This window comes from Rhineura floridana, chromosome 2 (genome assembly GCF_030035675.1).
Source record: "Rhineura floridana isolate rRhiFlo1 chromosome 2, rRhiFlo1.hap2, whole genome shotgun sequence".
In the NCBI taxonomy this organism is placed as follows: Eukaryota; Metazoa; Chordata; class Lepidosauria; order Squamata; family Rhineuridae; genus Rhineura; species Rhineura floridana.
Window position 1 is genome coordinate 15,701,934 of NC_084481.1, and position 27,746 is coordinate 15,729,679.

The window sequence follows — 27,746 nt, forward strand, 5'->3', positions numbered from 1 at the left end:
GCATTTTAATCCTGAAAGAGAGACACACTGTTAATACCGGGGGGGGGGGGCTGGCTTTGGGATTTGTGTTTGTAACCCAATCTTATCTGTACAAATTTACTTGGAAGGAATCCTTTCCTGAGCTCAGTGGGGCTTACTTCCAAGACACTGTGTGTAGGCATGGAGCCCTAACTCTTATGACAAATTGTCACCTTAGTAGCAAAGGTGAGAAAGAGGTAGAGGAGGAGCCCCATGGTGAGAAAGGGCTGATAATAAGAGGGTGGACAGTAGTGATGAGGACAACTGAGAGCCCACACAAACCTAGCGCTAGCTTTACCTGTCTTCAGAATGGCCCTATCTACTCTTTAGTTTTCCTGTTCTGTATCAAACCCGTCTCTGGCTGAAGGTTTGCCAGCAACCTATGGATTGGCTCTTGTACACAGAGGTCCCACAAGGAGAGGCCAGAGTGAATAATAAATGATAGCACAGCTGGGAGCTGCTTAGGTAAGCTACAGATTTATTAATTGCAAGGGGCCTGGGTCAAAGTGTGCAGTCTTTGCAGAGAAATGCTTCCAGGCATCCCAAGTGCAGCCTCCCCTGCACTGACCCACCTACCTTCTGTCTTGTGTTTTCATTCCTAATTTCCCAACCCACATTTTACTCATATGGGATTGAGGGGAGGGGACCATCTGCAGGGGAAATGGGGGGCAGGAGAGGGCATAACTTCCCCCCTTCCACCAATTCTCCTCTGCACATGTCTCCCCCAGGGCAATTTGGGAGCCAGCATGTTGTGGTTAGTGTTGCTGGACTTGGACTGGGGAGAGACTCAGGTTCAAATCCCCACTTAGTCACAAAGCTCACAGGGTGACTTGAGCCAGTCATCATATCTCAGCCTAACCTACCTTACAAGAATAAAAAGAGAAGACCCTCATGAGCTCCTTGGAGGAAAGGCAGGATTTAAATCTAATTATTAAAGTGTTTTTTTAAAGTCTTTAACCTAGCCAGGCTCTGGAAGCAAAATCAACTCCAGCTTTTCTCTTTTGTTTGTGTGTGTGTGTGTGGGGGGGGATGACTGGGGAGGGAAGAATAAATAGATGGAGGATTTGAGAACAAGCATCTCCTGAGGCAGCATGTAGTTCTGCCCTGATGATTTCTTGCATGTTTACTTTGTTTTGTCAGTTTATTCCAATGGTAGGATTTGGGTTGCTTTAAAAAAAGAATTTTGCCTCAGGCTTGCGAAAGTAGGTGTGACACCAAAGGGCCTTATACCTCCCCTTTCCAGCCTAGGCCTCACCTCTGTTAATGATTGCTCCAATTAGTGACAGCGTACAGCAGAGGCCCGTTGGTATACAAGCGCTAAGATCCTCGGAGGAATAGTTCAAAATGGCCTGCTGGCAGGGGAATGTCGACAGACCACGATGGGGTAATGGGGGTGGGGAGATGGGATCCCTCCTGTGTTGTTTTTGTGTGGGGGCAGGAAGGAGGCGGGAGGGTTGTAATAGAGAGGGAAGCAACAAATCAGAAAGAAAACACCAGCCTGTGTCTACTATGAACAGATGACTGGAGCCCTCTCGGAGGTGGAAGACACCCTCCCCGCATTCCCCGCTCCGCTTTCCCCCTGCCGCCAATCTGGTACCAAATTAGAATCAAACTTGGCCCTAGCACGTTAAAGTCTCCCTGTTTGAGATTATTACGGTAAAGGGATAATGAGTGGATGAAAGGGGCCTCTTTAGCTGAGCTTGTTTTCAAGGAGACATAAGACGAATTAACTTCAGAAGCAGGGAGAGCATTTTGCAATGCCCTGTTCACGGGGGCTGAGAACAGAGGGCACCCGGCTGGTGTTTGCCTGCCGTAGTGTATTAGAGGGGGACTCCACGGGGGCCGCAAGGAAGGAAGGAAGTTCACAGGGAAGCTTCATTGCCAGCTGCTGTGAAGCCAAGAGCTTCATCGGTGGGAGATTTCAAAAGGGGAGGTGAAGTGGGGGTGAGGACCGGGACAGAGAAAGTGCGGCCCTGTTGGGTAACCACATTCTTCTCAAATTTGCAGAAATGTGAAGCGGTTGTCGGCATATCAATAATATAATGGCTGATCAAAGTGTCTGTGAATCAGCGCCCTTTCTCATTCCAGCTTGCAGCCAGCGGTCTCTTCCCATTCAGGAGGTCCTCAGGCTGTGTACACTGGTTCCTCTCTTCCCCCCAGGCCTTTAGCTTGAAGCCTTCTTCAAAAGGGCTCCATTTTCCAGGCAATTCCTGCTTTATTTTATTTATTTGTTGTTATGTGCCTCCAAGTCGACTATGACTTATGGCGACCCTATGAATCAGTGACCTCCAAGAGCATCTGTCATGAACCACCCTGTTCAGATCTTGTAAATTCAGGTCTGTGGCTTCCTTTATGAAATCAATCCATCTCTTGTTTGGCCTTCCTCTTTTTCTACTTCCTTCTGTTTTCCCCAGCATTATTATCTTTCCTAATGAATCATGTCTTCTCATGATGTGTCCAAAGTATGATAACCTTAGTTTCATCATTTTAGCTTCTAGTGATAGTTCTGGTTTCATTTGTTCTAACACCCAATTATTTGTCTTTTTTGCAGTCCATTGTATCCGCAAAGCTCTTCTCCAACACCAGATTTCAAAGGAGTTGATTTTTCTCTTACCAGCATTTTGCACTGTCCAACTTTATTTATTTATTATTTGATTTATATACTGCCGTTCCTCCCAGCAGGAGCCCAGGGCGGCAAACAAAAGTGCGAAAAACACATCAAAATATCATAAAAACAGACCTTAAAATACAGTAAAACAAAACAACTTTAAAAACCTTTTTTTAAAAGCTTTAAAAACATCTTTTAAAAAGGATTAAGAAACATATTGTTTTTAAAAAAACATATTAAAAGCAATTCCAACACAGAGGCAGACTGGGATAGGTCAAAAGACTTGTTCAAAGAGGAAAGTCTTCAAAAGGCAGCAAAAAGATAACAGATGGCGCCTGCCTAATATTTAATATTTAATCTTGAAATGCCTGAGTGGGATCTTGAGTCCCTAGGCTTTGTTTAATCTTATAGGGGAACAGAACGGAACCCCGCCCCACAATATAATGGGGGATATTGTTGTGTACCACCCCAATCTCCAATCGGTGATAGATCTCCAGGGTTTGCTTTCATTGGAAAGAAGGCCAGCAGAGGCTGTGGTGTCTTTATGAAATATTGTTTATTTATTTACACACATTCCAACCTGAACTTAAGATGGAGGGGTTCAAAGTATCAGCAGTACAATAGATCTTGCATTTTCCATCAGGCTTACAGGAGGCACCCTAAAGCCATGGTGCACAGAGCCAGCCTCTCTGTCTATCTCTAGCTCCCAGCCTTTCCTCAGACTCAACTAAAAACAAGGCTCTCCTAGGCAGGGCCAGCCCCAGGCATGCCGGGGCCCTTGGGCACCAGCCTACCCTGGCACATGCACGCATGCCCCACCTACCTACCTACCTACTAGGCAGGCAGAGGAGCAGAAGGTCGGGTGAGCAAGCAGGTAGGTGGGTGAGTGGGTGGGCGGGGGTGGGCCAGCAAGTTGGTTGGCAGCTCCCTCCCTGCAATCCATGGCAGGAAGCCTGCCACGAAGGGGAGCATTACTCCCCCAACATAACGAGGGGCCCTTGGGCGGGCGGGCGGCTGGGGGAAGGATGAGCAGGGGGGCAGCTCCCTCCCTGCGATCCTTCCTCACAACAATGAGGGGCCCTTGGGACAGTGAGCGAGGGAGCTGGCAGGGGCAGAGGGCAAGCGAGCGGCGTGGGTGGGACAGCGGGCGAATGAAGGAGCTGGCAGGGGCAGAGGGCAAGCGAGCGGCGTGGGTGGGACAGCGGGCGAATGAAGGAGCTGGCAGGGGCAGAGGGGGGGAGAGGGGGAGCGAGGGAGCCGGCAGGTGCAGAGGGTGAGTGAGGGAGTGAGCAGAGCAGGGGGTGGAGGGCTGGCCCGGGGTAGAGCGGACGTGGGCAAGCAGGCGGGCAGCTCCCTCTTTGTGATCCGCGGCAGGAAGCCTGCTGCAGAAGGGGAGTGCTGCTCCCCCACCACAACGAGGGGCCCTTCAGGGGGCCCTGTGTGCTGCAGGGCCCTCAGCCGGGGCCCCACCTGGCCACCCTTTGGAGTTGGCCCTGCTCCTAGGCTCCAAGAGGGGGAGGCTCTCCTGAAGAGTTTCAACAACAATAGGATCTCTTTGGCCCATTCACCAGTTAATGGGTGCTTGACAGACCCATTAACCCACCTGGCCATTCTATTCGATTAACAAAAGAGACTCATCTGACCAGGAGCAGGTTTCTCTGCTGCAGAGCCCACCTCCAAGTACAGGGTTCCAAATCAGAGGCTGGAAGGGGCACTCATAGAAATCATCCATCCCAAACCTATAACAATATATTCAGCAACACTATACTTTAAAGCACATTTTCCCCCTCAAAGAATTCTTGGGCACTCTAGTTTACGGCTTGCTGGGAGTCATAACTGTGAGGAGTAAACTACAGTGCCCAAAATTCTTTGGGGGAAGCTGTGTGCTTTAAGTATCTAGCCTGTATGCTAATTAAGACTTACTCCAACCTGTAGCTGTTTTGCAGGTGAGGTTCAGTTGAACACCGGAAAATTTGGGTTGCACCATTAAAGTAGTTTTGGTATTCTTGTGCAACAAACCTGCTTCGAGAAAGAAAACAAAAACCCGGACTTTCTGCAGTAATGAAAGTGTACAAGAAAGTGTGGGCTAACAGCTGACGTGATGTGGTATAGCCTCCCCTCCAACAAATCAGAATTAATGTTCAATAAGCAGTTGATGTTCTATTACCTTTCCACAAACGATGTGCAAACAAACTAGGATGAATGCCAAATGAAAAGTTAGTCTGAAAGTGATCTGTGTTTACCTGTTGAGGGAAGGAAAAGTGATCTGTGTTTACTTGTTGGGGGAGGAGCTTGTGCGTGTGTAATAACCATTCCTTGCTGTCAGGGTCTGATTCTCCCTTCCATTTTTCTCTTCCTCATCAACTTGTTCTTGATTGGCCAGTGTAGTTTGTTTCAGTCTAGAGATGATCTCAGCAGAGTGCAACTGGCTGGAAAAGTAAAAGCTATAAAGCAGAAATCTGTGAATGTCAGTCCTATTGCTAGTTTTTTTTATTTTGGTATCAGTGTGCTATATGTTTTTACTTACAGATGTGGTATGTACTGCACAAATGCTTGTTAAAATCAGAAGTTGTTGTGATGTGAAGTCACACTTGTTCCACATGATATAGTGTGTACCTTTTGATGATAATCCTTGGGATCTTTTCAGATGTTGTTTTGAAGACTCTCCTGTTTTCTTTTGTGTCTTGTCCTAAAAGGCAGCACAGGTGAATAGATAGGTCCATATAGGCTTAGCAATGCAACACTGATTTCTTGTGTTGCCTTCTCTATCTATAGGCGCCAGGCAAAGACCTTCCTTTTCACTCAGGCTATGCGATCTTAGGCCTTTTTGTCTGGGTTTTAAATTTTGTATATTGCAGGTTTTTAAAACATGTAAGTCACCTAGAGACCACTGGGTATGAGGTGACTAACAAATTAAATAAATAATATTAAAATAATAATGTCTTCCCATCCTGTTGCCAAGGGCAGGAAGGAAGCTAACAACACAAAAACTGCCTTGCCAGAGGCTCCTTTATCCAGCATTTCCATTTTTAAAAATGGCAGGCCAGGTTTCTGGGCACTCATAAGCAGGGCTGCCCGTTTTCTGTCCCCAGCATCTAGCATTCAGAGGCACAGTGCATCACACCATCTAAGGCTCCTCCAGTTGACCTGCTTATTCAGCATTCATCCTGATTTGCTTGTACAAAGCTTACACAGTGCTTAGACAATACCTGGTCTTTATTGAGCATTCCTTCTTCTTTGTTTACAGGGTGGTTATATGACAATGAACATTCAATCTGATTTGCTTGTGGGGGTGTTTATACATCTTTCTGTTAACAGTTCATTCATTCCATGCTTTTCAGTACATTTCTCTGTCACTTCCTTAACTGCAAAAAGTCAGTTTTTTAAAAATTGGTATGCACTTGAATCCCTCCTATAAGACAGTGACAGCCTGAAGGTACCCTAGGCAAGTGATCATATTCTGCAGTCAGTACAATATATTGATTATATGAAAAAGGAGAGGGGTGAGTTGGCCAATATCTACCCATTTTGGTTGGTGGCCAACCATGTGGCCAATTGCTCCACAGACAAAGACAAGGTTGGTTTAAATCGCTCAGCCTGAGAAATAGTTCTTTATGGCTCTGTATTGTAGCATTTTAACGAATGGTTGATTCAATGAAAGGTAAATGTCTCGAAATGGCTGTGTGTTATCTAGATGGAGGGCAGAAGAGTGAGTGGGCTGAGCTTTCTCTTTGCATGCAGCTGATGTAACAGTTGAAAAGAAACATTTGTGGGAGAGATGTATGAACTCTCTTCTGCCTCGGGTGTGTGCACATGGGTCCCTGACTCCCTGCAAATTTATTTTCAGACCATTACAAAGGCTGTGCAAAAACAGGAAGTGCAGCTCACCCATGGTTCCCCTTTTCCTCATCCAATGTCCTCTTTCCTTGTCTGGGTTTCATATCTTGCAGGAACAACATGGTTATAAAGACTTTGCAAGGACATTCCAAAGGTATCTGCCAGGGAATAAGAAATGGAGAAGCAGATCCATTCATAAAGTCTGGGCTGCACCTGAAGCAAGTCAAATATACCCAAAACCCTCAAGTCAAGACTTATAAGGCCTGTCACACCCTTGAATTGACATTGCTCTGCACTGTGAGATGGTTGTTTCCATTTCTCTCCCCACCCCCTCAGTGTAGAGGGAACAGCACTTTTCCTGTCCTCTGCAGAGGAGTATTGCAGTATAAGCAACTTCCTAAAAAACAACAGCCTCCCCCACAAAGCATTGTAATCACAAAGCATCCCACTGTGAGCTCCTACCATTGATGTAAGATAAGACTTGTATCCAGACCTTCCTATTGTTTTTCTGTCATCACCCCTGCTGGGATTTAGCAGGCAGTTGTGGGATAAGAATGGATACGCAGGTGGTACAATATGATAGAATAATGCCCTTAAGTGGTTAGCCACTTTGAAGCTAGGCAAAGAGCAATGCTTAGGATAGCTTAGTTCCATCCCCCACCCAAACCTCAGTGGGGAGTCTGTGCTCTGTACCAAAAAGATGTTAACCCACAAGGAGGGCAAAGAAAGTGTGGCCCTACCCCCTGAGCTTCCTCCCTTCCAGCACAAACACCATGAACTAGGAGACATCATCATCATCTATGTGGTTTGCTGCAACAAGCCAAAAGCCTTGCCTCCTGAGTAAAATTCTTCAAGGCAGAAACGATTATTACTTATAGTGACCCTATGAATCAGTGACCTCCAATAGCATCTGTTATAATCCACCCTGTTCAGATCTTGTAAGTTCAGGTGTGGCCTCCTTTATGGAATCGATCTATCTGTTGTTTGGTCTTCCTCTTTTTTTTACACCCTTCTGTTTTTCCCAGCATTATTGTCTTTTCTAGTGAATCATGTCTTCTCATGATCTGTCCAAAGTATGATAACCTCAGTTTCATCATTTTAGCTTCTAGTGATAGTTCTGGTTTAATTTGTTCTAACACCCAATTATTTGTCTTTTTCGCAGTCTATGGTATGTGCAAAGCTCTCCTCCAACACCACATTTCAAATGAGTTAATGATTTTCTTATCTACTTTTTTCCATTTTGGTTAATGACTGTGCCAAGGTATTGATAATCCTTGACAAGTTCAATGTTCTTGTTGTCAACTTTAAAGTTACAGAAATCTTCTGATGTCATTACTTTAGTCGTCTTGACGTTGAGCTGTAGCCCTGCTTTTGTGCTTTCCTCTTGAACTTTCATCAGCATTCGTTTCAAATCATTACTGGTTTCTGCTAGTAGTATGGTATCTTCTGTATATCTTAAATTATTGATATTTCTCCCTCCAATTTTCACACCTTCATCTTGGTCCAATCCTGCTTTCCGTATGATATATTCTGCATATAGAGTAAACAAATAGGGTGATAAAATACACTTCTGTCTCATACCCTTTCTGATTGGAACCAATTGGTTTCTCCATATTCTGTCCTCACAGTATCCACTTGTCCAGAGTATAAGTTGCGCATCAGGACAATCAAGCATTCCATAGTTTTTCATGATCGACACAATGAAAGGCTTTGCTGTAATCTATAAAGCACAGGGTGATTTTCTTCTGAAATTCCTTGGTCCGGAAGGCTCACAAAATGGTAGGGCACATAGGTGAGGACTAGGGAAGCAACCTTGGTTCTCTTTAGAGCTGTTTGTTTATCTGCGGAAAAAAAAATACTTAAATGCTGTTCACAAACTGGTATGGGGGAAGGGATCAGGGTCAGTGGTCATCAGTGATGGCACAAGCACTATTCCATAGGTGCCTCTGATAATGGTGCAGCAACCTTCCACACATTTTATAATTTTAACAAACCTGCGGGGAGGGGGAGGAATCACATTTTCTCACTAACAAATGTGTATGAGTGAAGGAATCACATTTCCCCATTGACAAATCCCACATTCATCCTTCATTTCTCTGCAAGTAGAGGGCCAAGAACAACCTCTTCAAGCTGAGTGCCCTCTCTCTTCCTCTCGTAGTCTTAAAAACTTTCCCCCAAATAAAAGCATGGTCTGTTAAGCAACAATAATTCTACATGGCCCATTAACACAGCATATTTTGAACTCACAGGCCAAACATCTATCTTCTGAACTCAGACTTGTTTCGTTTCCAGTGAAATTAGCACTGCCTCATCTGGTGCTATGTGGCCTGGTACCCTGAGTTTTAAGTTCCCAGATTGCCTAATGGCATTTTAAATTCTTTTAACACATATGTGCCTAAAATTATAAGACTGTATCCAGTTAGGAAAATAAATGTCCTGGCAAAAATAACACCATCCTGAATTCGTTTTCATCTTGAACTTTTCCTATGTTTACAGTCCTACAATCAGAGCTTGGCAAAGTTACTTTTTTGAACTACAACTCCCATCAGGCCCAGCCAGCATGGCCACTGGATTGGGTTGATGGGAGTTGTAGTCCAAAAAAGTAACTTTTCCAAGCTCTGCCTACAATGCAATGTTTATGCACTGGATGATCAGGACAAAGCAAAATCTCTTGGTTTGAGAATGCTGGCAGAAGGAGAACGCTCTCACTGGAGAGACTCCACACCCAAGTGAGCCATCAAAACACTTTCTAGCACACATGAAAAATGTGCCACAAACAAAGGCAGCTGGAGAAAAGTCTCAAATAAGGTTTCCAATGCAAAATGCCCCAAATTGTGAACTAGGATTGCACATCCCCAAGCTAACATGCTTTGAAATCTATATTTTAAAAATGGGTATTCCTTTGATTATTCTGCATATGCATTACCTAGCTTTTGAAGAGTCCAGGGGGGAAAACTACAAAATCTTTTTGAGGAACTTAGCCAGGTGTGGGTGTGCAGAGATGATACTTTCAGCTAAGAATCAGGGTTCAAGCTAAATCTTTTTATTTATTTGTTCAATTTATATCCTGCCCTGCCTCCCAAAGGATCCCAGGATCTAATGGATGTGGCAGTTGCTACAGGAGGTGTCAAAATGCGAGAAGGAAATGGCAAAAGGTAACAGGTGGGAAGCAACGAGAAAGCAAGATGAACAGACAGCTCAGGATATTCAGGGACCCAAGTGGAACACTCAAAAGGCTTGGTGCCACCCCCTATTATCATAAAAATATGATTTTTGTCTATATTTTCTTAAAAAGAGTAATTCAAGTGCTTGTTTTGACCTTTAAAGCTTGGTACCAATGTACCTGAGGGGCTGCTTATGCCCATACGTACCTGCCCGTGATTTAAGATCAGCTAGTTCTGGTCTCCTATGCGTGCCTGGAATGAAAGATATTAGACTGGCAGACACGTGGGAGGTAGCCTTTTCAGCTGTGGCCCCCAAACTCTAGAATACCTTACCGCAAGAAGCCTGCTCTGCTCCCTCCCTGATGGTGTTTCAGAGACTTCTGAAAACCATCTTGTTCCAAAGAGCCTTTGGGAGGGATTGAAGGTATAGCTTGAAAATGATGTTATTCCCCCACTTTCTAGTTTCACCTCTTAAGCGCCCTTTTAATATCACTCCCCTTGAATTGTTAACTGTACTTTATGTATTTTGAATCTATTTTAATGTTTTATTGTGTTTTTATTTACTGTGTACGATTCCATTCTGAGTCACCCTGAGTGCTCCATTGTAGGGTAGAAGGGTGGAAAAGAAAACTTTTAAATCAATAAATTGCTGTCATTTAATGGTATTGTGAAAACTACAAGTAAATTGCCTTATCCTACCTAACAATAGGCCCAGCTCTAGTGCTGGAACAGGGAGCAGCCTCTTTCAGAGGAGAGAGGGAGAGAGCGCGAGAGAGCATAGGCACAGAATGTTGGCAACAGGCTCCGCCCTCATCCTACATACATTCATGTGGAATTCTGGAGTGAGCCTTCGCATTCAAAAACCCTTTTCATCACATCTTTTAATCAAAATGTAATTAATAGTATTAAAATTACTTTCATATATTCAGCATAAACGTCTTGTTCTAACTTTCAAAGCCTTACATGATCCAGATTCCCCTTATCCCCCAGCCCTTATTTCTTATTACAGCCCTACTTGGGATCTTCATTCTTTGAATTCTATGCTTCCTGCCCATCCTGGGGTTTTTTGTTCCCTAGCTTGGCTTTGTCCATTTCCCCTTGCCGCTCCATACTCCTGGAATCATCTCCTGGAGCACTTGTGGACTGCTCCTTCAGTTACTGCTTGTCTCTTTTCCAAAGCCTATGGAATTTGGCTTTAGGTTTTACTTTTATAATTCTGCATTTGCAAAGTATGTGTGTCTGAAGAGTTTATCTTGATCCCTTCCTGTTTTAGTCCCTTCCCTTCTCTCTGTGGTCCCCCTTTATTTTATTTAGATTGTACGCTTCTTAGTAGGGACGTGTTTTTACTGTTTTATTTTTTCTGTATGTGCATTGATCGGACTAAATAATAATAACAATAATAAAACAATACATCATCTTTGATTTGTTTTGGTTGTAGTAGGGAGTCTTTTTGTGTGCTGATGTTGTACGTATTAGCAGGAGATTTTCCAGAAGAAGTCTATAATAACATATCAGCAGTTTGCTTTTCTTGCAGACAAAACCTCAAATGTCATTATTTTTGTCAGTATTGCTGTCATCTAACGTGAGCCTGTGGCACAGGGAAGGCTATAAATTTGAATTTAACCCTTACATTTGCTTGGACTTTCTGAGGCCACTGCTCACTGTGACGGTAGAGATAGCCATTGTGACTAGCAATGCCCCCAGAGCAGTCATTTTGTGACTAGCTGTGCTCTCGTGGCTATCATTTTGTGGTAGTGCTCACAACATACTTTTTCACAACACTGTTTCTCAAATTTCCAAATGTGCCCACAGACCCCAAAGGGTAAGGATTCCATCATATCCTCATCTAGGCCCAAGCCTGATACACTGTTTAACATTCTCCTTAGATATATATATCCTGTGATATCATCTCAAACCTTGTGCTATTTTGTTTTTGGGAAACTGAAGTTATATACATTTAGCACTTCTTGTATGCTGCCTACAAGAAGCCGGAGTCACAGTGGAAAATTGCCAGATACTTTCTGCTTAGTTGAACTAGGCAAATGATTACTGACTGAGCCAAGGAACCAGCCAGATGTTCTCCTCATACTGGCATTGCGGGAATTTGCCTTGGAATGGTACCTCAGCCACTAGCCTGATATCTACGAACACTTCATCTGTATAAAATGATAGGGATGACAGGCTTTTAAAAATTATCTACAAGGAAAAAGTGACTCCAGATTAGAGCTTCAGGGGTCATCATGCAAAGTTCAAATTGTCTGGTCCAGCATTGTAAATACTTCCTTCCTTCAGGAAACAACTTGTCTGTGAACTGCAGAACATTCTGGGGCATTTTCTAAAGTTCTTTTAAAAATATATATTTTATTCCTTTTGCAGTAACAATATTTCAATCATCAAGTATAAATAAAATGCAGAGAACAGGTATCACACCAATCCCCGATATCAAGCCATATTCATGTAAGCAGAGACCAATAACATTAAAGAAGCTGACTGCCAGAGCTACCCACTTCACTGTGTAAAACTGCTAGATACATTCTAGCCTAGGATTCTTAATTCATACAGAGAACTGGCTTGGGTGTATTCAGCCTCATCATTGTCACACAGGAACAGAAGGGATCACTCATAGTCTGCACACAACAGACCCTGTGGTTGTGCATTACAAGGAAACCTTGGTTGAAACTAGTTTGTTGTTGTTATGTGCCTTCAAGTCGATTCATTCATTCATTGGCGATCACTTGTGGCTGAGTAAGATTGTCTTCCAAGATAAGGTCTTTAATGGTGGGTCCATAAGTGACTGTGGAGGCCAATTCTGGATCCACACAGCCTCCCACAGTGAGGACATAGGTTTCCAGATGGAAAATGGTCACGATGAGGATTTGTTTGACATGCCTTCTGCTTAGCTCATTTGTCCCATTCGCCCTCTATTCATGCTTCTTTGAAGTCCACAGCACCTTTGATAATAGTTGACCTCCATTTGGGACGTTCCTGGGCCAAGACTTCCCAGTTCTTGATGCTCATGTTACATTTTTTTAGATTCACTTTAAGAACATATTTAAACCTCTTTTGCTGTCCACTGATATTCCATTTTCCATCCTTAAGTTGGGAGTAAAGTAGCTGTTTTGGAAGACGGTGATCAGGCATTCGAACAACATGGCCAGTCCAGTGAAGTTGATGTTGAAGGATCATTGTTTGAACACTGGTAGTCTTTGCTTCTTCCAAAATGCTAACATTAGTCCATCTGTCTTTCCATGTAATTTGCAGAATTTTCCTGAGGCAGCGTTGGTGGAATCCTTCAAGAAGTTGGGAGTGGCGTTTATAAATGGTCCATGTTTCACAGACGTACAGTAAGGTCAGTAGTACAATGGCTTTGTAAATAAGCATGTTGGTCTCCCTGCGAATATTCCGATCCTCAAACACTCTACACTTCATTCGGGAAAATGTGGCACTCACAGAGCTCATATGATGTTGAATTTCAGCATTGATGTCAGCTTTTACAGAGAGATTGCTGCCAAGATAGGGGAAGTGATCAACATTCTCCAGTGTCACACCATTAAGCTGGATTGATGGTGCTACAGAGGGACTAGTTCTCACCTGTTGATGAAGCACTTTGGTTTTTTTAGTATTAAGTGAGAGCCCAAGCTTTCCATATGCTTCTGCAAAGACATTTAAGATAGTTTGAAGATCTTTCTCTGAATGTGCAGAGACTACATTATCATTGTCGTATTGAAGTTCTATGACAGAGGTTAACATTACCTTTTTGCTTTCAGCCTACTGAGATTAAAAAACTTTCCATCTGTTTGATATATGATTTCCACACCAGTAGGATGTTTCCCCTCAATAAGGTGTAGAATCATAGCAATGAAGATAGCAAATAAGATAGGAGCAATGACATATCCCTGTTTTACGCCTGATCCAACTCTGAATGGATCGCTTTGAAAGCCATTGTTATCCAAAATTGTTGCTGTCATGTTGTCATGAAGGAGTCACAAAATATTCACAAATTTATCAGGGCATCCAGTTTTCAGAAGGATGGTCCAGAAAGCAGTTCGATTCACAGTATCAAAGGCCTTAGTCAGATCAATAAACGCTATATATAAAGGTCAATTCTGCTCCCTGCATTTTTCTTGAACCTGTCGTGCAGTGAAGATCATGTCCACTGTCCCCCTGAAAGGGCGGAAACCATTTTGAGAATCGGGAGGGCATCCTCTGAGATCGGTAGGAGGTGAATTGCGAAGATCCTTGTAAGGATTTTACCTGCAGTAGCAAGAAGAAAGATACCTCAATAGTTCCCACAATCTCTTCTATCACCCTTCTTGAAAAGGGTCATAGTTATGATGTTCTTAAAGTTTCAGTGACCTCCAGTAGCATCTGTCATGAACCACCCTGTTCAGATCTTGTAAGTTCAGGTCTGTGGCTTCCTTTTGTTTAGTTTTTCATACTTGTTGACAATTTTTTGTCAAAATGTGGACAGATTCAGTCTCAGTTGAAACTAGGTGTGACCTTAAATGTGTCTTTGCATTTGACATGCAATTTTTTCCCAAAGGGAATAGGATCAGATGGGGGAAGACTGATAACTATCAGGATTAAAGCAAGCATGGAGGGGGGATTTAACCCTTTCCTCCCCTGATGTGCTCCTGAGGACATTTTCTCTCCACTGAAGTTGATGCCTATAGGGATTTCCTTCCAATGCAAATAGGTTGTTCAGAAGACACACTTAATATAGCAAGGGCTGCTTTAGGCCAGGGTATAAAGGAAGCCACAGACCTGAACTTACATCTGAACAGGATGGTTTATAACAGATGCTATTGGAGGTCGCTGATTCAGAGGGTTGCCAGAAGTCGTGATTGACTTGAAGGCATATAACAACAACAACATGAAGAAGGTAGATCAGGACCTACTGATAGATTTCTGGGTGATTTGCAAAGATTTCTGACTCCCACTTGTTTAACAATAGCTGCAACAAATAACCTCCAAATTAGACTGCTGAATGAAGGAAGATTGAAGGAACCAGAAATGGATTTTGTTTGGAAGAACGGTGGGCTCAGAAACAAATCCCTGTGCTCAGCAGCACCCTGCTCTTTAAATTTAGATATATGTCTTTTGTATCTGGCTGCAGTTGGTGAATCTCAGACTTTGACTAAAACCCGTAGTGTAGTGGCAAATTCAGGAGTGCAGGGTCCCTTCATGATTGATACTCCACACCCCTCACAGCCACACCCCCAGGATTCACTGGCTCTTCTGCAATTACAGAATCATAGAACTAGAATAAAACTGCTGTGTGCATAGACACCCCCTCACCATTCTCTCTCTCTCTCTCTGGGAGCTAAATGTTGCCAGATACCTTTTGATTTTAAGAATTCTGAAATCAAGTCAAGTGTGGGACTAGGGTTAGGGAGACCAAGGTACTTTGTCATGAAGTTCACTTCTCACCTAGGAGCCAATCAGCATGCAAGAAGAGTCTTCTCAGTGACTGACTAACCTCCTTTCACTCTGATTGGTGGCTAATATGCTTCCCCTTTACACTGATTGGCTTGTACATAGGGACTCTGTTTCCAAAAAAGTAAGGGGTTTATGACCCCCTGCAACCTTGGATGACTATACTCCTGACTAAAACACACAAGTAGATCCTGCAAGTCTGAAATCCCTTCCCCCACTCTCGGCTACTGGGAGAGTCAGATACATGTTAAAGGCATCTTGGCAGACCAGAGCTACCTCAGGGCAAGTTCGTGACCACTGGACTAGTTTCTGATCTTATCAGAAGAAGCTCAGGGCAGCAGACATGGGGCATCACCCCTTTGTTCTGATTTTGTCCTAATAACCCAGGTCGTAGTTCAACACCTTAACCACTACACCACACTGGCTCTCTTTCCATTTTGTCAACCTGATAACGTAGATTTGGCTGAGATTGACCCAAGGTCACCCAGTAAGCTTTAGGACCAAGTGGGATTTGCCGTTGGATGTCCCCAGTTCATGTCTTTATCAGTTATACTACACCTTCTGGACCCCTTATAGTTCTGTACTGGTAAAGCCCATTACAGCTAGTTGTGGGTAAAAGATGTGTAATATGGGATCTATACTATAATTTGCTAACAAGTCCATTTTTCCTTGCATCAGTACTTTGAGCTATAATAAAACAAAAAGATAAAGGGAGAGTTGCTGATGGAAATTGTTTCGGTATCTTAGGTTTTACATCTCTACAGCCACTTTGTGCCGGGTCTGAAAATGAAGCTGTAATGCTTTATGATATCAGAGTCATTTTTATTGCGGTAGATGGTGGGGGAATTGCTGGAGAAAGGTTAACCATATGCCACTTTTTAATTAGGAGTCACCTCCAAGTAACTGATGGCTCTGCTTGGATATCTGTCTGAATTTTTCTGGCATTTTCTTTCAGGTTCTCTGGAAAGCTCAGGCAATGGGCTGTGTCACTATCCACTCCCCATGCAAGAGGGTGCAAAACAGAGACTTTTGTTTGTTTGAGCTGGTAATTCAGGAATGATGAACAGTTCTACTACTCTATAATGTCTTCAAAACAAGCAAAGGGATTAAGGACGACTCTTGTTATTATTGCTCCTAAAGAAAACAAGCCGAATGAAATACCTTCTCATTTTTATGCTCCAGTATCCCCAATTAGGTATGCTAAGCTCATTTCAAGAGTCTGTGTTGTTCTACATCTGAAATTAAGCAAGTTCCCATCATTAGAATCCCATGGAGACTTTTGCAATTGAAATGAATAGAAGTGAGGTCAGGGTGAGGCTAGCTCCAGTTTGTAATGATATCCCAACACAGGGTGTAGAATATGTGTTACTAGATCTAATTGTTGTGTATGGAGTGTAGGTTCTAAATGCCTGGAAATTAAAGGCACTCTATCACCCCGAGAATGATGTCTCAATACAGCAAATGCTTGTCATCATTTTGACAGTGTGCACAATGCTATAGGCACTGTAGTTACCAGTGTTGCTAATAGCAGGGATCCCAACCACCATACGCAGTTTTCTACACATGGTTTGTTGCTTCAGCCCCCCACATTTTAGCAGCAGCTCCCATGCCCACCTCCAGTTGTGCAATACCCCAAAATCCGAGCAGTGCGAGACTTCCAGGGGTCCCTGCGCTTTCCCAGGGTTTGGTTTCCTTGGAAAGAAAGATCAGCAGAGATGATGGTATCTTATAACACATATGGTTTTTATTTACACACATTCCAATCTGAACTTAAGATGGAGTGTGCAGAAGAGCTTTCTGCTTGTGCACAGGGCGGAGCTGGTTGAATCTTGCACAATGTCCTGGGTGTTTCCATAAGAAGGCGCTATTGGGTGAGATCTCAATGCTGATCTCACTGTGCCACCTTCCCCAGGTAGGACACGAGCTGGAATTGAACCCTGAATCAGGTGAGGAAGGAAAACCCATCCAAACACAATAGAACTTTGATCAAAGGTTCTAACTGCCCCAAAGAAGCTCTCAGTCCAACCGAGAGTGCAACCTTGGTCAGAAAGACAACTTTATTCAGGAAATAGCAACAATTTATAGATCAACATGGCATGGCAAGCAGTAAACATTGCAAAAGACAGAGTCATCAAACAAGGATGTAAACAGATGTAATATAGGGAACATATGTATTCAAAAGAAACAGAAGGTAAAGTCTCATCCTTTCTGTCTTCCTGTTCTTGTTAGATCTTACCCTAATGTTATCACCCCTTCTGTGATCAGTACAGTGGAAGAGCATGTTTAGTTATTTTCCAGGGTCAAATACCCATTTGAAATGCATATCTGAAAGTCACACATTCCATTCTCTGCCTTTGCCCCAGAGGGAGGAAGGCCACTTCAATGAATCCTAATTGCCAGTACCTTTACGAATGAATTTGCACAACACTGGGAAAGTCTTTTCTTTTTTAGAGAGAAACACTTTTGTTAGAACAGAAGTCAGAAAGGGAAAGCTTTTTAGATCCAGTAAAATAGCTTCTAAGGCGCTAATATTTTTCACGCCAACAGCGCCACAATGTGTGCATTTGCCATGAATTGGAGTAGGAAACTCTTTCCATTACTTGCAAATGAAGCAGTAGTTTGCATTTTCACCAGTCAACAGAGCTTACCTTAATTTACCACTGAAATTTTTATTGCTGATGGTGTTAACTCCTTCAACCATTATCAACACAGGGGTGGCCTATTCCTCTGTGCTGCTATACAAAGCATCCCCTTCATGGGTTAATGATAAGCAGGGATCTTGTGAGCATTCATGGACTGAATAAGCAGAATCAAGGCATGCAGGAACCCGCAGCTTGCTATGAGTCCCACTGTCCCGGCTTTCTTCTCTCCCCAGCTCTGAGGCTTCCTTTGAAGAACTTTCCGGACTTGCATTGGGGAACTGGAAGGAGGCACAAGGTGGGCAGCAGTGGTGGACATTCCCAGAGCCCCAGCGTCAAGTACCTTCTGCTGTCAGGGATGGTACTCAACCCACCTGCCCCAGGGCTCTATATGCATCATTTCTGTTTGGGGGAAAGGCCTTTTGGAGGACAAGAGCGGTCGCCTGGAGCAGGGGAAGAAAGGGACAGTGGGAAAAGGTCAGGAAGGCAAGAAATCGAAGAGCAGCAGAGAGGAAGAGGAAAGGTAGGGATGGAAAGAGCTGTCCATTTCGCTTCTCTGTTTCTCATTTTTCCAATCTTAAATTCAGTTCTCTACATTTCTGCAGCAACTTGCAATTTTTTTAAAAAAATCCTCATGAAAGTTCTCCACCATTTTAGTGTGAATTTCTCCTAATAAACACATTTTTGTAGGCAGTTTTGACTCATGTGCACATTTTGTAAGCCATTTCTCAATGCATTTTTGCATGCTATTTTCACTCATATACTCATTTTTATCCATACTTTCCCCTAACAGATGTGTGTTTGTAAACATTGGTTGGCTGGCAAACTGCATTGCCAAATTAAAAAAAGGGCACATCTGAAAGGATGGCTGTGTATCGGTTCTCATATTTATTTGGAAAGTGCAAATTTGATAGATTCCTCTTGAAATGCAAACTGCATCAAAATTCTCACCCTTTCCTATGTGGAGCTGAAGGATGACAGCAGGGAGAAGTGGCCAAAAAGGAACACAGGCACAAACAAGGGGGAAATAGACACAGGGAGAGGACAAATCCCTTTAAAAGGATTTATACACAGAATTGGGTGGCTCCAACCTGAATGAGCTTTGCCCACATCAGACCCCTCTTGCATTGAGCACCACCTGTCTGAGCCACTTGTGCGTTTTTTTTAAAAAGTCCAAGTAATTATAAACATACATATAATACCTATAAAAGAGTCAAGCCCCATGCAATGCTATGCTTTTGCAGAATACTTTTGCAAGTAGTGATATGCAAGTTATGCAGTTATATATAGTGTTGTATGTATCTGTTTATGTGTCGGTTACTTTAGGAAACCTGGAGGGTATAGGCACATAATTATTATTATTATTTATTATTTATTATTTATTAAATTTATATACCGCCCGACTAGCAATAGCTCTCTGGGCGGTGAACATAAAACAGCATAAAAATACAATAAATAACAAAACAATACTAAAATACAAGCAACAATCCAACACAATAAACATTTTTAAAATTAAATCAGTGTAATTTAAAATGCTTCAGAGAATAGGAAGGTTTTGACCTGGCGCCGGAAGGAGAGCAGAGTCGGCGCCAGGCGTACTTCCTCGGGGAGACTGTTCCATAGTTCGGGGGCCATATAATATTATAATAATATAATATTATATATATAATAATGTGTGTAATGATGCATAATACATGTGAGAATTGTTCACATTTTTAGCAGAACCCATTTTTTTAAAAAAATTGCTTCTCATTGAGATCAAAGAGTGAACTGGACATTAGAAAAATTCTGTGGAGGCTTTCACAAAATTCCATCCCTACCCAGGATCAGCTTAGGCAGGAGTCAGCATATTAATTGACCTGCGCAGGGGATTTCTATTCATTTGTTTTATTTATTTTAAATTATGGGACTCAGTGAGAAGTTGGGGAAAAGAAGGGAGGCCCCAGAGATGTTACTTCCTAATGCCTGAGCCCAGGGTGGTGGTGGTGGAGGAGGAGAAGCTGGAGTAGGAGCTCTAGGCAGACTTTTCATCTCCACCTTTTAGGAAACAGCTCACATAGAGCTCTACACCTTCCTAGCATTCTCTGCGATGGAAGGTCTTTTGTTGACTGTAGCCCAATATAGACATGTGTGCCTCTTGGGCAGTCTGTGGGCACCCCATAGAACTCAATAGGACTTCCGAGTAGATAGGGTTAGGCTTGTGCTGTTAGTAAGGCTTGACTAGGGGATTCTCTGCAGAGATATCTGTACCCAAGCAGGGTTGGCTACCCCTGCATGGAATACCCTGCCTGCCTTTTAACATGGCTGCTCCAAACTTCTTTACAGACTTGACCTTTCATTGCAGAGAGTGGTTTGAGAAAGAAGATTCTTTACCCTTTCCTGCCTACCCTGTAGGCTGCTTAAAACTCACTTTGACAGCCAACCCTATTCCAGTGAGTAATTGACAAAGAGAAAACACACATGGTTTGATCTATCTTCACAGGCAGTAGCTTGGAAACAACAGCAATTGCAGTCACACTTCCCAGTATGTGAATTCTCTTTTACCACTATTGGGCAAGAAACACACCATTGTGCAACCAACAAGGTGCATCATTAGTGGGTTTAAGAGGGTTGAACTGAGGGCATGAAACCACTGTTGTTGCTTCTATGGACATAAAGGAGTGAGGTCAGAGGTAAATGAAATGCAAATAGAAAAAGAAAAACAAGACCGTGCTGATTTCCTGAAATTATTCTTTTCAATTCACTAATGAATGCACAGCATACCTAGGGCAGATCCACACCCTGCACATTCAACACACATTTGAAATCTCACCACAGATCAGTGGGAACCATACCTTGTAAAGGGTGGTGGGAACTATAACTGTGAAGGGAAAATTACACTCTTTGGGGGAAGTAATGTGCTTCAAATGCGAGTTGGATGTGCGTTAAATGTATAGTGTGGATCTGTGTTTACTTCATCTGCATATGAATAGTTTTAATTAATTTTTAAAAATGGAAATCAGCTACAAAGTTTACTAGGTGACCATGAGCTACTCTCCATCTCTTAGCCTAATCTTCCCCTCATGGTGAAAACAACAGAGGGGGACCATGACCACCCCAAGGAAGAGGAGCACCCTTAGAGGAAATAATAATGTACAACCATATTGTGAAATCAGATACTTATCGAGACATAATATGAAGAAGTATTGATATAAGCATGACTGTCAAAATGTTATTATTTACACAACTGTAAATATATTTGTAGTGCAATCCTATGCAAGTTTACTGAGAAGCAAGTCCCAATGTATTCAGTGGGGTTTACTTAAACAGGGAAGAAACAGGACTGCAACCTCACCCAACCTTCACTCACCCAACCCCAAATTCAGAATCATGCCGCTTTAAGCTGTTTAAACTGTTTCATACTTGTTTTTATGGTTATTGGATTTTAAATGGATTTGTTTCTCCTTGTAAGCTGTCTTGGTTTCTAGTCAGCAACCCTACCTCACAGGGTTGTTGGAAAGAAAACACACACACACGTCTCTCTTAAAAAATAGGATTGGAAGAGAAGAGAAAGATTTACAACACAATCTTTTGCTATGTTCACTCAAAAGTCCCATTGATTTACAACACAATCCTAACTATGTCTACTCTAAAGTAAGTCCTATTGAATTCAATTGGGTTTACTCTCAGGTATGTGGGATTAGCATTGCAGCTTTACTCCCAGAAAAGTGAGTATAGGATTAAAGCTTCGTATTGGGAAGATTTTCAAAACAAGCTGTGAATTAGTCAAATAAACTGCCTTCTTCAACAGCCCAGGAAAATTTAAACTTGTTTGACTCCTTATAATTAGAAAAGTATAACACATTGTAGTGGCATCACAAGATGTATGTACAGTACACTTTTTAAACATTTCTGTTCAAAAATATTTGAAATATAAAATGTATAATATGCCATTTTTGTAAGTAATGAAAAACCTGCTTGTACATTTATTATAATCATAACTGAAATTGTTCACTGTGCATGCCTACCAAGATCCTGATGTGATCTTCAGTTCTAGATCTCCTGCTCAATTATTGTGCAATATATGCACACAGAGAAAAAGGCACTGTTCCTGCTGCTGAAAGCTATAAACTTACTCAACTTGTGATGTGCAGATAAGCAGGAAAAGGAAGCAGCTATTTTCAGGACTTGCAATGGGTTCTAGCTATTGCCTGGATGTCAACAAGCCCCTTGAAAATCACAATGCTGACTTCACTTATTGGCTAAAAACCTGAAAGGGTGGGGATTCAAGCAGCAGGCTATTAGCTCATTTTACAGATGTTGCTGGGGGGATGACATTTTGGTGTATGTCTTTTGAACCAGACCACCTAGAAACTTAATTTTTTTAAAATGAAAGTTAACAGGCCAGCGCTTGGGGTGACTCACCCAAGACCTGAAGGGTACCCCCAAAAACCAGAATCTCCAGGTGAAAACCATATTAAGTTACTATTGTTACTAAAATTTCTCTCCCCCACCTTATCCTCCCCCATTAGATTTCATGAGATTTTCCACTTCTGCTTTTCATGCCGCTTATGCTTTCCACACTCAGGTCAGATGATGCCACACGGGCGAACTACAAAAAGGAATGAAGAAGGAAAATAAATACATAAAAATGCCCACCCTGTTGCTAACTTGGCTACGCTCCACGTGAAGTGAAAGGTGCCTTATCGCCCCCTTAGAAACCGTGTTAGAGAAAATCCTTTTGCTGAGCACCTGGGGCCATTGCTCTCTAAGGTGTGGGTAGTTGGGAGATAGGACTGGATCTCTTTCATCCTATAGGTCAACTTCCCCCAACCAGGTGCCGCCAGATGTTGTTGGACCCAATTCCCATCACAACCCTTGGCCGTGCTTTCTGGGGGTTTATGGGAGTTGTGAGCCCAGCAACATCTGGAAGGCTCCAGGCAAGGGAAAGCTGCTGCAAGTAGGAAGAGGGAGGAATTCCTTTGGGCCACATTTTGCAGCAGACTCTGCCAATCTGATGTTCCTGAACTTGTTTGTGGATTGGAGCACAACTATCAGTTAGACTATGCTGTTCTCTGGATTTTGTGATGCTGTTTTGGCCCCTCAAAATTCACAAACAAATACATATTTTACATTGAAATGGGGAACATAATGCCTATTTTAGGTGTGCAATGCATTGAAATGCTTTGGGAAATACTGTTTTCATGCAAAGATTACATACCATTTACATGAGGATTTTTGAGTGTATTCTTTTGGAAAGTCTGGAAAAACCTGATGGAATGGACCATGGAAGAGACTTAGGCTGGCCTGTCCATCCCTAGTTGTAGGTAGTTGTCTGCCTAGGTTACAAGGATGTTCCTGCTACCAAAATAGATCTCCACTTCACTGCAAGCCATGAACTAGGCAAATTACACCACTTTCCCACTTACTTATATGGTTGAAATTACATCAGTACTAAATAGGATGCGCTGATTCAGTGAGAAAAACAGCGGCAGCTCTCACCTGCTTCTCTCCCCCCCCCCCGCCACCACTTGCCCCGCTTGGATAAGCAAGCAATTTGGGCCCAAAGTGACAAATATGCAGTGAGACATTTATTTCCCTTCTTATTATTTTAAAGCCATCTTTTCAAACCACCTTTCTCTTTACAGAGAAGGAAAACTACCCTCTGGTGCTGCTGTGAAACAGAAGAAACTCCAAGTTCATGGCATTTCTTCTGTGTAGATGATCACTCGGTGCAGGTGAAGCTTGGCAGGAGGAAGGCCATCTCACTCTCCTACAAGTTCAAGAAGTTTGGAAAGAACAGAGCAGATTCTAATGCAAGTTTACTTTTCCTGTTCTAATGAATTTTCATGGCGGTGTTCACCCTGGCTGCTGCAATTCATAAGAGAAAATTAAAAACCTGCCTTGAAACCTGGATGACAATGCAGCTAACATCTTGCAGTTGCTGGCATTATCCTTTGAGAACCTTTCAGCTCCATTTCTATGCCACATTGTTTTCCCTCACAAAAACATATTTTAAATATGAAACATTGAATGTTCATTGCTTCTTTATATCATTTTTTATTCATTGTGTGTTGGAGGCAAAGGCCATGGGTTTTATACAGCAGAATGTCTGATTTTGCCATTTTATTTGACGGCACAGATTCCCTAAGAAATCTATTTTCTTTTAGGTGCAGATGTTCTTCTGGGGATGGGGATTGCAAGTTTCTACTAGGGGCTACCAGATCTCCACGGATTCTGAGATAAGGGGGCAGGGTCCAGTAGTTACTGGCAGGTTAACAAGGTGGGACAGTTGCAGAAGCTCTTTCTTCAGCCTGCTATTGCCAACTTCTCATAAGCCCCATGCCAAATGGTACCACTCACATATAATATCAGCCCAAGACCAGCTCCAGGTTTGGGGGGGGGGCTGGCAAAGTGCCCTCCTTCATCAGTGGGTCCTCAACAGCCATGGGCTTATTTAGTGGCAATAGCAAGCAGCCACAAAGTATCATTTTAAGCTTTCTACAATGCTCAGGTGCTCTGGGGCACTGTGGGAAATTTAAAACAGCAGCTCATAGCATCCCAGTACCAAGGGGCTCAAGGCATGGGTTAGTGCTGGAAGGCTTTGGCAGGGTACCCAAGGGTGCCAGGTGCTGATGCTGGGCCTAGAGCAGACTTCCACAAACAAACCAGCACAGTTCAGAATACCTGTGTGCTGCAAGCAGAAATCAATAGCTAATAAAGGGCGTGCATGGTAAATCATTCCTAATGACACCACACTCTTCTGAGTTAAGCTACAGATGACAGGGCATATCAAAATACATGTATGCACACATATATGTAGCATATTGGTAAGGAAATAAGCTAGGCTTGCAAACTGAACTACAGAAGCTGCAAGCCCCACTTTTTACAAATAGCCCACGTTTATTATTATTTTATTATATTAAATTTATTAGATGGTTGCTATCCGAAGGTCTCCAAGTGGCTTACAACATAATTAAAACCGCAAATAATATATCATATATAAAACAAAAGGAAAATAAAATAAAAAATAACCACCCCCATACAGCTACAGAAAGCTTTAGCAGCACACTAATCCTAGCTGCCAAAGCAAATAACAATAAGAATGATAATAATGATACTCTTCATCCACTCTCCAGCAGATAAAAAATAAAAAGCACAAACATAAACACACACAAAAACATATCTCCCCTGCCCAAGGTCAGGTGTGTTATTCTGGGAATTTGCTACCCCTCCCCACCCAGGAATCTTTGCTTCAAAGCCAGCTGCTTCATTCACTGGGGAAGTGGGTTTTCCTCCAGGGATGGGCTGATAGCTCTCCTCTCCTTTCAGAGAGGGCAGTAGCAACATGCAGAGCGGTAGCAGGTGGCAAGAAGTTTGTTCTGCAGATGTTCTGGCTACTGTACCTCTCCTGTTGCTGATAATCTGTGCCAGCCTTTGAGTCATAGTATTTGGTATCTTCCTCCACTCATAATCACTTGATTTCTGTTCTCATATCTGACAGACATGTGAATCATGGCAATTTCTGCTCCGATTTCTGTTTCTGATGGCATTTTCCAACACTCATTAATGTTGTCTTGCCAACTATGGGCTTTCTGAAACTTTTTTGCTTCATCAGTCAGTCTCTTTAATCCCTGGACTTGCTTAGCCAACAGACCCTCAATGTCCTCTGTCACTTTTCCCCACTATTTTCTCTGGGATGTTCTCTTACTTCGAACAGGTTCTTTTTTTCATTGTAGATCCATTTGAGCCACCAAATAGCCTCATCACTCCATCAGTCTCTTGCTCTAGCCTTCTGGCCCAGTACTGCATTTTTCTCCTCCCTCAAGAGGCATCCTCTTCCATACACTTGCATACCAAAACAAGTAATTTGCGGCATGCCAAAAGTCTGAACAAAACAAAAATACTGTATCTCCTCTCATCCAGTTTCCAAAAAATGGCCTTATTTGTTCAATGAAAGCAAGTAAAAGCAGGGCAATCTTTATAAGTCTGAATCCAGCATTTCCTATACCCGCCAAATGTTGGAGATGTGTATGGCTAAGCTGTACTTAGTTTCACCTCTGTATGCCCCAATGCATCCTTGATCTTTTGTTTCCTGGTCTATTAAAGCCTGTCAGACTTTGTCTTTTTTCTTAGTGATTGTGTGTCTGTGGCAAAAAACCAACAAACTCTCAATAATACCCATAAGAATAGTGGTAGCCAATGTGGTGCCTTCCAGATGTTGCTGGACCACAACCCCCATTATCCCTAACCATTGACCATTCTGGCTGCAGCTGATGGGAGTTATAGCCCAACGTAATCTGGAGGACACTGTGTTGGCTACCCCTACATTAGAGAATTCATGATTCAGCTCCGGTGCCTAGGCCATTTGGACTGCTTGGGTGGGAGTGGAACAGTGCCCTCCCCATGCACGCACAACCACATAGCTGAGGTGACATCCACATAAACACCCAATTGTGCAGAGGCTCCATTTATGTGCTTCTCTTCTCCTTTTCGGAGGAAAAGATGTTACTCAAGTGGCGTGGCATTCATATGGAGATCCTGGTTCTGTGGTGGGAAATAGAGTGCCCGTTGGCCTCCCGGTGCCCCAGGGGGCTGCCATGGTGCCCATGAGGCTATCAGCTCCCCTCTGTGCCATATTCCCCCTTTCTTCCCAAACTGGATTAAAATGGTCTTCCTGTGCTTCTAGCAGCTTGAAGTACCTTGCCAGGCCTTTGCTGCAAATAAGAAATAAATACGCTTACGGCATTTGGGGATTTTTTCCCTCCTACTTTTTTGCGCCTTGCTGCAAATACCCACATTCTGATTGGATGGCAGCAGGCCTCTGGAATGGTTGGAAGGAAGAGGAATAGACCAGTGGTGGCTGAGCTGGGGGCCTAGAAAGTGAAAACACATGGGAGAAAGGGCAGGAAAGAGGGAAACCGGAGCAATGGGGTGGGTGGGAGGTAAGAAAATGAGAAGGTTGAAGCCCTTGGAGAGAGGACGAAGAGAAGTGTGCATGTGTATTAGAGGAACTGGGTGAATGGATGGGTGGGGTGTGAGGCGTGTGCATATAAGAGAGTATAGGTGAGAGTGGGGTGATCCTGAAAAAGAATGGGATTGTGGAAATAAATTTATTTAGAGGTATTTACACCACCATGGGTGTTCACTGTGCAGCAGAAAACTGGTATTTTTCCAGTTTTTTTCCAGAGTGGCAAGATCCCAGCTCTGCCTTGAACTTAATTTTTTGGCCCAGTTGCCTCACCAGTTAGCCACCTTTGAAATGGTTTTTCACAGTTGCAGCAGAGGACTGGGGCCAAAGGACCCCAGGCTCTGTGTTCTGGGGTGGAGACACCAGCTGTATCTTGTACACCGTTTCTTGGGCAATTTACGCGTCCTTTGGGATTAGCCAGGCCCCCACAGCAGCCATTTTGTGGTGGTGCCCATTATATCATCTGTGCATTACATCATACATTACATCATCTGTGCAGTGGAGGGGAGGGGATGGGCCCTTCCACTAGAACACAAACGCCCCAGCAAATGATGTTTGACTGCATCACTGACACAAGATTATTTTCTCCTGGATTTGGAACAGCATGGTGCATACCTTTTGGGGCCCAGTTTCCTATAAGTCAATTCTTATGCATGCACACACATCCACATAGTATAGTGTATGTTTACAATAGGTAGTATTCTCCATCTCCTGGAAGAAGATCTGTCTTCTGGAGAACAAGGATGTTGAGTGCCTTTTGTAAGGAAAGCCAAAGTATACCTTCTGTGTACCTCACTTACTGTGCATATGTTTTTGCATGGTATTCTTCCTCCCTCTCTCTACAGTGTATAGGTTTGTATTTTGCAACAGGTGAGATTATTGAATTCCTTTTCTCCTGGATTTCAATCTGCAAGAGCACGCACCATGCAATTAAGCATTTGGATCAGATCAGCCAGTGGAACACACCATTCAACTAAAGGTGGAAGTACAATGGATATAACAGTATGCTTGCATGGTTCATGCTTTTGTATGTTTCGTCTTCCAACCCCCCCCCCTTTTTCTACTTCAGATGTCATTCTCCATCTGGAGTTAGA

The 27,746-nt window shown here is 43.0% G+C and overlaps 1 long non-coding RNA gene across 2 annotated transcripts; it reads left to right on the forward strand.

Annotated features, from left to right (window-relative positions):
- The first annotated feature begins 1,288 nt into the window (after positions 1-1,288).
- Positions 1,289-25,793, forward strand: LOC133376228 (uncharacterized). Of its 2 annotated transcripts, none has more exons than XR_009760431.1 (5): positions 1,289-1,402; positions 12,889-12,976; positions 16,019-16,258; positions 17,939-18,225; positions 23,330-25,793. It is a non-coding gene; the product is annotated as an uncharacterized LOC133376228 (long non-coding RNA). The 2 variants fall into 2 exon arrangements; XR_009760432.1 differs by having other exon boundaries at positions 17,939-18,179.
- The last annotated feature ends 1,953 nt before the right edge of the window (positions 25,794-27,746 follow it).